The 11,167-nt window shown below is 44.4% G+C and overlaps 1 pseudogene across 1 annotated transcript; it reads left to right on the top strand.

Annotated features, from left to right (window-relative positions):
- The first annotated feature begins 8,235 nt into the window (after positions 1-8,235).
- LOC310787330 (E3 ubiquitin-protein ligase NEDD4-like pseudogene) lies at positions 8,236-10,935 on the top strand (annotated as a pseudogene). The gene has a single exon. The product of its transcript is annotated as an E3 ubiquitin-protein ligase NEDD4-like pseudogene (transcript).
- Positions 10,936-11,167: the final 232 nt, after the last annotated feature.

Raw genomic sequence — 11,167 nt, 5'->3', positions numbered from 1 at the left:
TTAAACGAAAGATCTGATCATTCACAGAGTTCAACTGGAAGCTGGCCTGATCCATTACCGGCCAGAAGGGAAGAAGCATGCCGTTTGTTAAGCTTAGTCTCTTCAGGTCAGGGCGGTTGCCTGCTATTTTTATTCCCAGAGTAAAACTAGGCCTATTCCAGGCCTCTAATCCTGCTAATAATATCTCTCCTCTGCATGTTGATCTGCAGCCACTCCGCTGTAACAGGCTGCGCCACCCGGTCATTCACCCTGGTTTCATATCAAGGAACCCTCATTTAGACATTTGATGAGATTTGGCCTCTCAGATCCAAATCTCAGACTATTTCTGCTGTTATGATATTGTGCAGAATCCCATGACTATATTTATTGTAGGTAAAGAGATAATTGTGAAACTATATGATCAAAAATAATCAATGTTCTATATTCTCTAATTTAGTAAACTTCTTGTGAATGGAATAATGATGAGGTTTAACGACTCAATCAATTTGCTGGGGACCTCCTGGGATCTCCTCAAGGCCCCTTGGTGGTCCGGACCCCACATTGAGAACCACTGGTTTAACGCTGCAGTTTCCACGTGGATTCCGTCTGTGTCATGGTGGGGTTTGTTGTGTGATGTCATGTCCATGGTGGGTGGGGTTTTGGTGTGGGATCATGTGATGTCATGGTGGGTGGGGTTTGGTGTGGGATGTGATGTGATGTGATGTCATGGTGGGTATCAGTAGCTGCAGTGTAACTAACTAACTAACAATTGGGCCCAGGGCCTCTTTCTATACCAGGCCCCTCCCCTGTCAGTCACACACCTGAAGCTCATCACTCCATCATCAAATCAATTCAGTTCACGCCCATAAAGGGCGGCTGTAGCTCAGGAGGTAGAGCAGGTCGTCCACTAATCACCTTGGATAAAAGAGGTCGGTGGTTCGATTCCCGGCTCCTCCAGTCTGCATGTCGAAGTGTCCTTGGGCAAGATACTGAACCCCAAATTAAGATACTGAACCCCAAATTGCTCCCATTGGTGTGCCAGCACCCTGCGTGGTAACCTGCCGCCATCAGTGTGTGAATGGGTGAATGTACCTACTGACTGTAAAGCGCTTTGGATAAAAGCGCTATATAAATGCAGGCCATTTACCATAAAGTGCAAAAATTAAACATCACATATCAATATCACTTAAAACAGAGCTTCCCTCAACACCCCCCTCTTCACAAAAAAACATTAAATCAATTTCTTCATTGAGCCCCTTTGGGACCAAAGTGTTAAGCTCAAAAATCCACCTACCGTACTCTCTTTTTGAAGGATTCAGTTCATATCCCCTCCTCTAGGTGGAGACTTCACCACTTCAATCCCCATCAATCTCAAGGCGCTCACCTCATGTTTACACATAATTGAAATGTCTGGCAATGGATTACTTCTGATCGTCATTCCTAATGGCACTTTTATGCTCACTGGTTCTGGTTTTCAATTCTCTGTTTGTTTTAGCTGTTGCAGCTACTGAAGAAGGCAGTGGCCGATGGACATGGACATCATGTAAAATCAGATAAATCAACATTTTTCCTGAGTAAAACTTGACTCAGATGAAACAGTGCTTTTAAAGGGCTCTTTAAGAACTGAAATAAGTTCCATCATCTGGAGATTTCAAGTATGCTGCCTCATTTTTTATGCAATGAACGACCTTTTTGGATTTTGTCAGTCATGTAGATTTACCATGTAAAGTGATATTCCACAAGATTCTGTTTTGTTCTTGTTGTTGTTGTTTGTTGTTGTTTTGTCATATTTGGTGCCAAGTGCTCATTTGGTGTTTTTGCACTGCACTTCCAAGAAATCACTTGTAAATCCAACAGTTCTGTGGCGTCTTTTGCCTCGGATTGCATAAAACAATACCTTGGCAATGTAAAACACATCACTTCCCAGCAAAATCATCTCAGGAAAGAGCAACAAGACAACACAAGGTACTAAACGCTTCCATGAACTGGATATATTTTGATTTGTTGCTGTGTAATATCAATAGGGAATGGCAAAACGGACATTTATTCCTGAAAATATTGCAGGTTATTACCAGTCTACAAGGCTGCAGTACAGCCACCTACCACATGATGCCAGTGCAGAGCAATGCATGTACATACTAGTAGACACACACACACACACACACACACACACACACACACACACACACACACACACACACACACACACACAGCACAACAGCACATTCAGAACTGCTGCTGTAGAGTATGAGAGAGTTCATAACACTTCATGCTTGATCTGCTTGATGTGGGCACTTTTTCACTCTCTCAGGTCTCTGAACTGCTCTGAACATCCGGTGCCACTCAGGCAGCAGGAGCCATCTCTATATGCAGTGGCGAGGAGGACAATTAAGGACAGAGGGATGAGAGGAGAGGAGAGGAGAGGGGGAGTGTGATGGATATGTAGTGGGAGGAAAATAACAGAGATGCTGAGAGAGAGAGGAGAGAGATAGGTGTGGGCGGTTTGGAGCCGAGCGGAAAGCTGCACTGGTACGGGAGAGGCTGTCTGTGTGGGCGCGCTTCTGCCCAAATGAGTGGCTCTGGGTGGGATGCACTGCCTCCCATAGTACTTACACAGACACTCGTGCATGCTCCCACAAATCTCACGGCTTAAACCAAAAAAAATCTGGCAAATAGATGTTAATAAGAGCACTCACTCAGTAGGCATTTCAGTGACAGGCCTCAGCGAACTGTGTGGCCATGTTTACATGTTGATGTGATGCCAAAACACACTCGCTCCTGCGTTCTGTCAACAAGACGTGTTAAAAACAACACATGTCCCTGAGCTGATGCACATGTTCAAATGTATTGAGCACATTATGTGTTGAAGAGTGTAGTCTGAGTCAGTATTCTGTATTCTGACTCATCTGCCCCTCTGTCTCTCCAATTCAAAGCCATGTCATAGGCTACATTTAACTGCAAGAAGGAAGCAAACAAACAAAAAGCAGGGATGATACAAGGTCCTTAAAGTCCTCCTTGAATTTAACTTTTCAAAATGTAAGTACTGGAATACCTGGAAAATTGGCCTATTATGTGGGGAGGTTGAAATAAATGAGCAAATAAATTTGCAGTGTTTGACATATTAAATTATATATTTAATACATATTTAATTACATAAAATATATGTGTGTGTGTGTGTGTGTGTGTGTGTGTGTGTGTGTGTGTGTGTGTGTGTGTGTGTGTGTGTGTGTGTGTGTGTGTGTGTGTCTGTGTGTGTGTGTGTGTGTGTGTGTGTGTGTGTGTGTGTGTGTGTGTGTGTGTGTGTGTGTGTACACATATCTATATACATATATATATATATATATATATACATACATACAGTATATATATATATATATATATATATATATATATATATATATATATATATATATATATACATACATACAGTATATATATATGTCTGATTTAATGTGATTAATTACATAAAATATGTGTGTGTGTGTGTGTGTGTGTGTGTGTGTGTGTGTACACATATATATATACATATATATATATACATATATATATATACATATATATATATACATATATATATATATATATATATATATATACATACATACAGTATATATATATGTCTGATTTAATGTGATGATGGAGTTAGATAATCATTTTGAGTACATATACTGTAGGTATATAAATATGTAATTTACCGTAAGGTGCTGGAAAAGCTTGAAAATGCTTGAAAAGTGCTTGAATTTGACTATGGAAAAGATGTATGAACCCTGAAAAAGGAAACTTATGATGCATGTACAGTCAATAGCTATACAAAGTTAATCACAATGTCTTGAATGATGTCCAGTATCACAGCTAGTTTTTTAGAATCAGTGTTTTCAAATTCTCTCTCTCTCCCCTGGATGGGTTTGGACATGTGTTTGGCCTCTGGGAGCTCTGGGTTGGGAGGTTGCAGGGGTCAAGCCGTGCCTCTGGGTCATGCATGCGGTCTGTAAACATCACATGGGCTCCTCTTGGACCCACATCAGAGGCCCCATGAGGAAGTGCATGGAGTGCATCCGTCCCCAACACCTTTTTTTGCTGCGTTTCACAACACAATATCTGCCAGACTGCGAGTTGCGTTTTATATACATTCTGTATCTGCTGGAAAGCCAATATCATGGCTGGGAATGAATGTATTCCCACCAGCAATCCAACATTATTTGCAAGCCTAATTTAACTGCTTGAAGATTTAGAGTGTAAGATGCCTATAGGCTACTACACTTCACATCTTGGTTTTTCAGTGTAGGTGTAGACTAGTAGGCTGGCCTGGTTGCCAGAGTAAAATGTCAGCATTGTACACTTCTGCAATCCACGGATATGTAGAATATGAACATTTCTGAACCAAAATACGTTGCATAATATGCAACATATTGTAATATTCACGTATTTAGAAACGTAATATTGTCACATTTCTAAATACGTGAATACCGGTATTACAGTTTTTCCAAAAACGTTAAACACTTTAACAGAAACTGTGGCTCAATTTCTCAAAACTCTACATACGAAACTGGCAAGAGTTAACCACCTTGTCAAAAGTCCACAAATGTCTTCTCAAAACTGATTCTTTCCACTAAAACAATATACACACACAGTTATTATACGTTTATGTCTTACAGATCATCAATTACACTGGTGTGATCAATTTAAAACACTAACGTCAAAATAGTGTTCATTTGTGTTTTGGCTTCATGAGGCCATGTTATATATCCAAATGCATAAAATTGTGTGGAAATTGTTATGCCTGTGCAAACGACTGGGACCCAAGAATGCAGAGACGGAGGCAGGAGAACGCTCCCAAGTCTTTACTTGGCGTAAAAAGGAAAAACAAAGGATAACAGGAAGGTGGAATCCTGGTGGCACAAACAACAGGAAATAATACTGCAAATTAACTAAGGAGGATCCACTGCTCCGGGTCCAGGTAGGAATAACTCAAAGTCAATATTCAAAGTCACAGAAGGGCCGCAGCTCCTGCACTTTCTGATCAGACTCACGAGCAGACTTGACAGGGTGTCCAAACAGGGGCAGACATACAGACAGACAGTGAGTATCCAAGGTAGGGCCAGTGTGGTATGTTCATAACCTTTTTCACCCATGTTGAATTGGCAGGGAGTAACACAGATGCAAGCAAAACATTAACGAGGGTCCCGGCATTTGATCATCTAGATTGGAAGTTGGAAACCCTCATTCATTTTAGACACAAAACAGGTGAATTGGGTGGGAATTGAAAAAGATGAATGTCCCCATGAGGATTTCCTGAATGAGAGGGATTTGAATAGAAGCCACAACAGGTGGACCCCATGATTGCTGATTGCCAATACCACGTGCTGGCCCTCTTCAATGGGCTTGGCAGCAGACTGGTCAGTCATCACAAGGAATAGTTTTCTTTTTCTCATTTTGGTCAAATGTAGGGGTTTTTATTTGTCCCAAAATAGCATTTACTATTTGATGCAACACAAATGTTACTTAATGTATGTTAGCAAAACTCAGCACAATGAAAATAAATTTGTTACTGCAATAGAAAATGTTCAGCTGACACCTGAAGACGGTTTTCACAGCATTGTCAGTCGTGTCCTATTGTACTAGCAAACACTGCAACAGATCAACAGTCCTCACACCTCACGTGTCAGGTGGTAAATATGACTTGGGGACTTGGGAAGTAGCAGCATAAAACACAAACAATCTTAAATCTCACAGCTGATCAAATGCCAAAGCATGACAGAACCTGCTGGTCCCTGATGTTTCATTTGTGGCTGACATTGGCGATGTTTGGTAATTGCTGCAAAAACCTGAACTCAATTGGAACATCTATTTCATAATATTGAACTGCCCAATACCCAGGATCTCATGTCTTCTTGCCCCATTCACAAATATTCACTCATACATCGTAACATCAGGTGGGCATTCGGCTGCAGCGAGCGCCTGAAGGCTCAGTTTGGATGTCTGGAATCCAAAAAACACCAATCGAATGTAAAGCCCTGCAGGTGCAAGATGGAGCCAAAGCGTACGTATTTTCAGACTTTGGTTAGACGGATCATTGGAAATCAATGGAAACTTCCCCATCGAAGTTCTGGTCTCTCGGCTGGCCTTTGTCTGAACATTTTGTGCATTTTTTATCATCTCCAGCCTCGACAGCCCCCCACCCCCCCTCCCCTTCCCCCAGATTCAATAGCCTATAATCATGTGACCGCACAATCACCCAGGAGGGTTTGGAGAATTGACCTGAACAAAACCGTATTTGCTGATGAGCCTACTCAGATGTCTGTTTTTATGGTCTTGCTCAAAGCAACTATTCAAAATGGGGAAAAAATAAGAAAAAGCATCAGAATCAGACTCATCATTATCCCATCAAGGTGACTGGAAACAGACTCTTCCCACCCTCACTGTCAAAACACATCAGGGAAGACCTCATTCCAGTAGCATACAGTTTGAGTACCATCCTCTGGTTAATGCAGTGGACTTAATAAAAAATGTTGCACTGTGAATGAAGATGCTGAGCATTTATCCACAGACAAGCGGGTAAATACAATTAGCAAAATTTGAACAAAGTCAATTTTGATATTCTCTTGAGCCAAGCGCTTTCATTATTTATGCCTTTTCCGTCTTGCTAATGTTAATGACATTCTTCACTGAGGTGATTGAAAAGGCTCTTGAAGGTAGATTACCCAGCAGGCCATCTAAGAGGCGCAGTGCGGCCGGTTGATTGGTCAGTGTCATTCTCCCCCACGCGGCGCTCGGCTCCTGACAAGGCTTAGGGATGGAAAGCCTTCTCTCAGTTCCCAAGGAAACAGAGGCCTCTCTCACACTGCGACAGCAGCTTGTCTGAGCTAGAATACCAGTGTGCCATTCATTGTGGGGCTTCCATATCTTGAAGCACAGACATGGACAAAGCACACAAACACACTCTGTTTTAGTCGCTGTTTCTTTGACTCATTTATTCAGTTGCTAAATTGAATTCATGCCGGCCTGACACACACACACGCCTTGTGCCGCTGTCCCAATAAGGAGGCTCTTCCTGTTTGTGTGAACATCACATTTCGCTCCTCGCTCCCATTCAGTAATGGTAACCTAAGCTTATACATCATGATGACATAATGGTTTAGTTGTGACTTTCTGCTGCATCTTATCTCCAGGATGAGCCTTTCATGACAGGTGCAGTTGGCCGTATACGTAACCGCAGGAATGACACTTTTGTAGGCCAACCTGGAAGCATCGCGCTGGGTTTTCTCGTCTGGAAGTCAATAGGATTTTTCTATGGGGATTTTGGTAAGATGCTTGAAATAAGGTCTGTGGTTAAACCCATTGATACCTGATGCAGCATTTGCGTGTATATCCCCCATTTGTGTGTGTATCCCTTTAAGACCGCGAACCACGTCACGCGGTTCGCGGTCTTAAAGGGATATACACACACAAATGCTGCATCAGGTATCAATGGGTTAACAAAAGTTTATGAAAGTGAGACTTTTGTGTTCGGCAAGAGAATCTTCTTCACAAACACTGCCTTTCACACCGGAGGGCCGTGTTCGATGCCTCGTGTTTCCAAAGTCATACATTTCAACCTGATATATCACATTTAACATTATCGTTTTAAGCCTAACCCAAACCATAATAACCATAATTCTGAGTTTAATGTCAGAATTGTGAGGGGGGGGAATCAGCATTCTGATTTTAATGTCAGAATTCTCAGATTAAAGTCAGAATTCGGAGGAAACAAGGGCAACTTCGGCCCAGGACCACGTGCTTCATGTACAGTAGCAACCAGGCGACCAACTCAAGCCCATTCGAGGAAACTACATCTTTCAACAGCCCAAGTTTGGCACTGATGACATCACTGATGACATCATCACTGACACTGATGACATCACTGATAACATCATCACCATTTCAACAGCCCAAGTTTGGCACTGATGACATCAGTGATGACATCATCACTGATGACATCATCACCGTTATCCATTTCTGATTTTTGTAACGTGAAAGTGGGGTCACAAGCTAAAAAGGTTGGGAAACCCCTGGTCTACCATTTGTTTGTCACATACAAAAGTTGTTTATTTGAACAATCAGCTAGCTTCTAGGTCAGAGTCTAGCTAACTACAGCCTGATCACAGCTATGCAGAGTGGTAACTAAACACTGAAATAGTCTACTGTTACCTCGTGTGATCGGTGTGTCCTTGCTATTGTCGCCTGCTGGCTGGGACGGAGAAGCTTGGGAGGGGATATATGGCTGCACCTTCCCCCCAGATCCGAGGACTTCAGACAGATGAGGAGGAATCCAGGATCCTCAGAGTGAAAGTCGTTGCTGGAGTTGGACTGGCCAAAAAGGATATACTTGGTGCCAGTGATCCATATACAAGACTGTCCCTCTATGACCCTGTCATTGGGGAAATAGCAAGTCTTCAGACCAAAACGATAAAAAAGACATTGCACCCAAAATGGAACGAAGAATTCTATTTCCAAGTTTATCCCAGAAAACATTGTCTGCTGTTGGAGGTGTTCGATGAGAATCGTCTGACTCGTGATGACTTTCTGGGCCAGGTGGACATACCTTTACATCAGATACCAACAGAAAATCCTAATACTGAAAGGCAATCAGTATTCAAGGATTTTCTGCTTCACCCAAGAAGCCACAAGTCCAGAGTCAAGGGTCATCTGCGTCTCAAAATGACTTATCTCCCAAAAGACTCTGCCTCAGATGCGGAGGCTGCAGATCAGTCTGAGGTGAACACAGATCCTGGTTGGGAGTTTCTGGAGGGCGCCAGTGACAACCAGCAGCTGCCTGCCCTGCCCCGTGGCTGGGAGGAGCGGCAGGACAACCTGGGGAGAACCTACTATGTCAACCATGAGAGCAGAACCACACGGTGGCACAGATCCACCATACAGGACAGTGAGGTGGAGACACAAAGAAGACAAGACATTAACATGGAGGCCCAGCATGCGTTTATTACACGCAGACAGATCTCAGGCCCCGATGAGAATGACAGGCGAGAGTCTCCTGAGAGCTGGCAGATCATAACAGAAGATGACTCCACCTTCTACCACAGCAGTAACCAGCTCTCATCTCCTCCACCGCTGGAGTTCCACGCTCTCTGCGAGGACCTGGGAAACATCCAAGTAGGGGCCACACCTTGTGAGCAACGCACCTCCCAGACAGATCATGCTAGTAATTCATGCTGCCATTCCAGTCGCAGAGGAAGTGCGCAGACCTCTACAGGAGAAGAACATCACGTTAATCCTGTGCTGTTACCAACCTCAGTGGGGCTCCCTGCAGGCTGGGAGGAGAAGCAGGACAGTAATGGAAGACGTTACTATGTCAACCACAACAGGCAAACCACTACTTGGACACGACCTCTCGTTCAGACGACCTCGGAGGCGGCAGCAGCGCAGAGTGTTTTGTCCCAGAGCCCCACAGTTTACCACCCCTCAATGTCCCCTGAGGAGTCCCACCAGCACTCTCCATGCCCAGAGCCAACACACGCATGTGGCTTTACGCCTGCTGGTTGGGAGGTGCACAGAACTCCCACCGGAAGACCCTTTTTCATTGACCACAATACAAAGACTATGACCTGGGAAGACCCCAGGTTAAAGATTCCTGTGCACACGAGGAGGAGACCCTCACTCGACCCATCTGATCTGGGCCCTTTGCCGCCTGGCTGGGAGGAGAGGGTCCACAGTGATGGGAGGATATTCTACATAGATCACAACACCAGGACCACACAATGGGATGATCCCAGATTTCAGAACTTGGCTATAACTGGACCAGCAGTGCTTTATTCCAGAGATTATAAACAGAAGTACGACTACTTCCGGAAGAAGCTGATGAAACCGGCCGGCATACCTGAACGCTTTAAGATTAAGCTGAGGCGGAACGCGGTGCTGGAGGATTCGTACCGACGCATCCTGTCCGTTAAGAGGGTCGACTTCCTCAAGGCACGGCTGTGGGTAGAGTTTGAGGGAGAGAAAAGCCTGGACTACGGCGGCGTGGCCAGGGAGTGGTTCTTCCTCATCTCCAAGGAGATGTTCAACCCTTATTATGGGCTGTTTGAGTATTCTGCCACCGACAACTACACATTGCAGATCAACCCTAACTCAGGTTTATGTAATGAGGACCACCTCTCCTACTTCAGGTTCGTTGGCCGTGTGGCAGGCATGGCCGTATATCACGGCAAGCTGCTCGACGCCTTCTTCATTCGGCCTTTCTACAAGATGATGCTGCAGAAGCCCATCACTCTGCAGGACATGGAATCTGTGGACAGCGAGTATTTCAACTCTTTGATGTGGATTTTGGAAAATGACCCCACAGACTTGCATTTGATGTTCACCATTGACGAGGAGCTGTTTGGACAGACACACCAGCATGAACTGAAGCTGGGCGGCACGGAGATTGTTGTCACTGATGAAAACAAGAAGGAATATATCCATCTGGTCATGCAGTGGAGGTTTGTGAACCGGATAAAGAAGCAGATGACAGCCTTCAAGGAGGGTTTCTATGAGTTGATACCCCAGGATCTGGTCAGGATCTTTGATGAGAGTGAGCTGGAGCTGCTGATGTGCGGTCTTGGAGACGTGGATGTGAACGACTGGAGGGAGAACACCAAGTATAAGAATGGCTACTGCTCCAACCAGCCAGTCATCCAGTGGTTTTGGAAGACTGTGGTGCTGATGGACGCCGAAAAGCGAATCCGGCTTCTGCAGTTTGTGACGGGAACATCCAGGGTGCCCATGAATGGCTTTGCTGAACTCTATGGGTCTAATGGGCCACAGCTGTTCACCATCGAGCAGTGGGGAACACGCGACAAACTGCCCCGAGCCCACACATGCTTCAATTGGCTGGACCTACCCCCCTACGAGTCCTTTGAAGAGCTGAGGGAGAAACTTCACATTGCCATAGAGAACGCGCAAGGCTTTGATGGCGTGGATTAGTGCAGGTTTGAGTTGACTGCTATCAAAGTGAATCCAGGCAGCAAGATGCAGTGAAGCTATCGGGAGAAATGCTATTGTTGTAAGTCGCTTTGGATAAAAGCGTCTGCTAAGTGTGGTCGCAGATCGAATTTCAACCCATGAAGACCGACCTCCATATCCCACATCCTCATATCTGATCAGCCCGTGACGTCAGTCAAGTATGAGGTCAGTTATGATGTATGACGCCAGTTAT

Source organism: Poromitra crassiceps (assembly GCF_964638095.1).
Source record: "Poromitra crassiceps genome assembly, chromosome: 13".
Taxonomy (NCBI): Eukaryota; Metazoa; Chordata; class Actinopteri; order Beryciformes; family Melamphaidae; genus Poromitra; species Poromitra crassiceps.
Note: the sequence above shows the minus strand (reverse complement) of the source record. Positions and strands in the feature narration are given on the sequence as shown.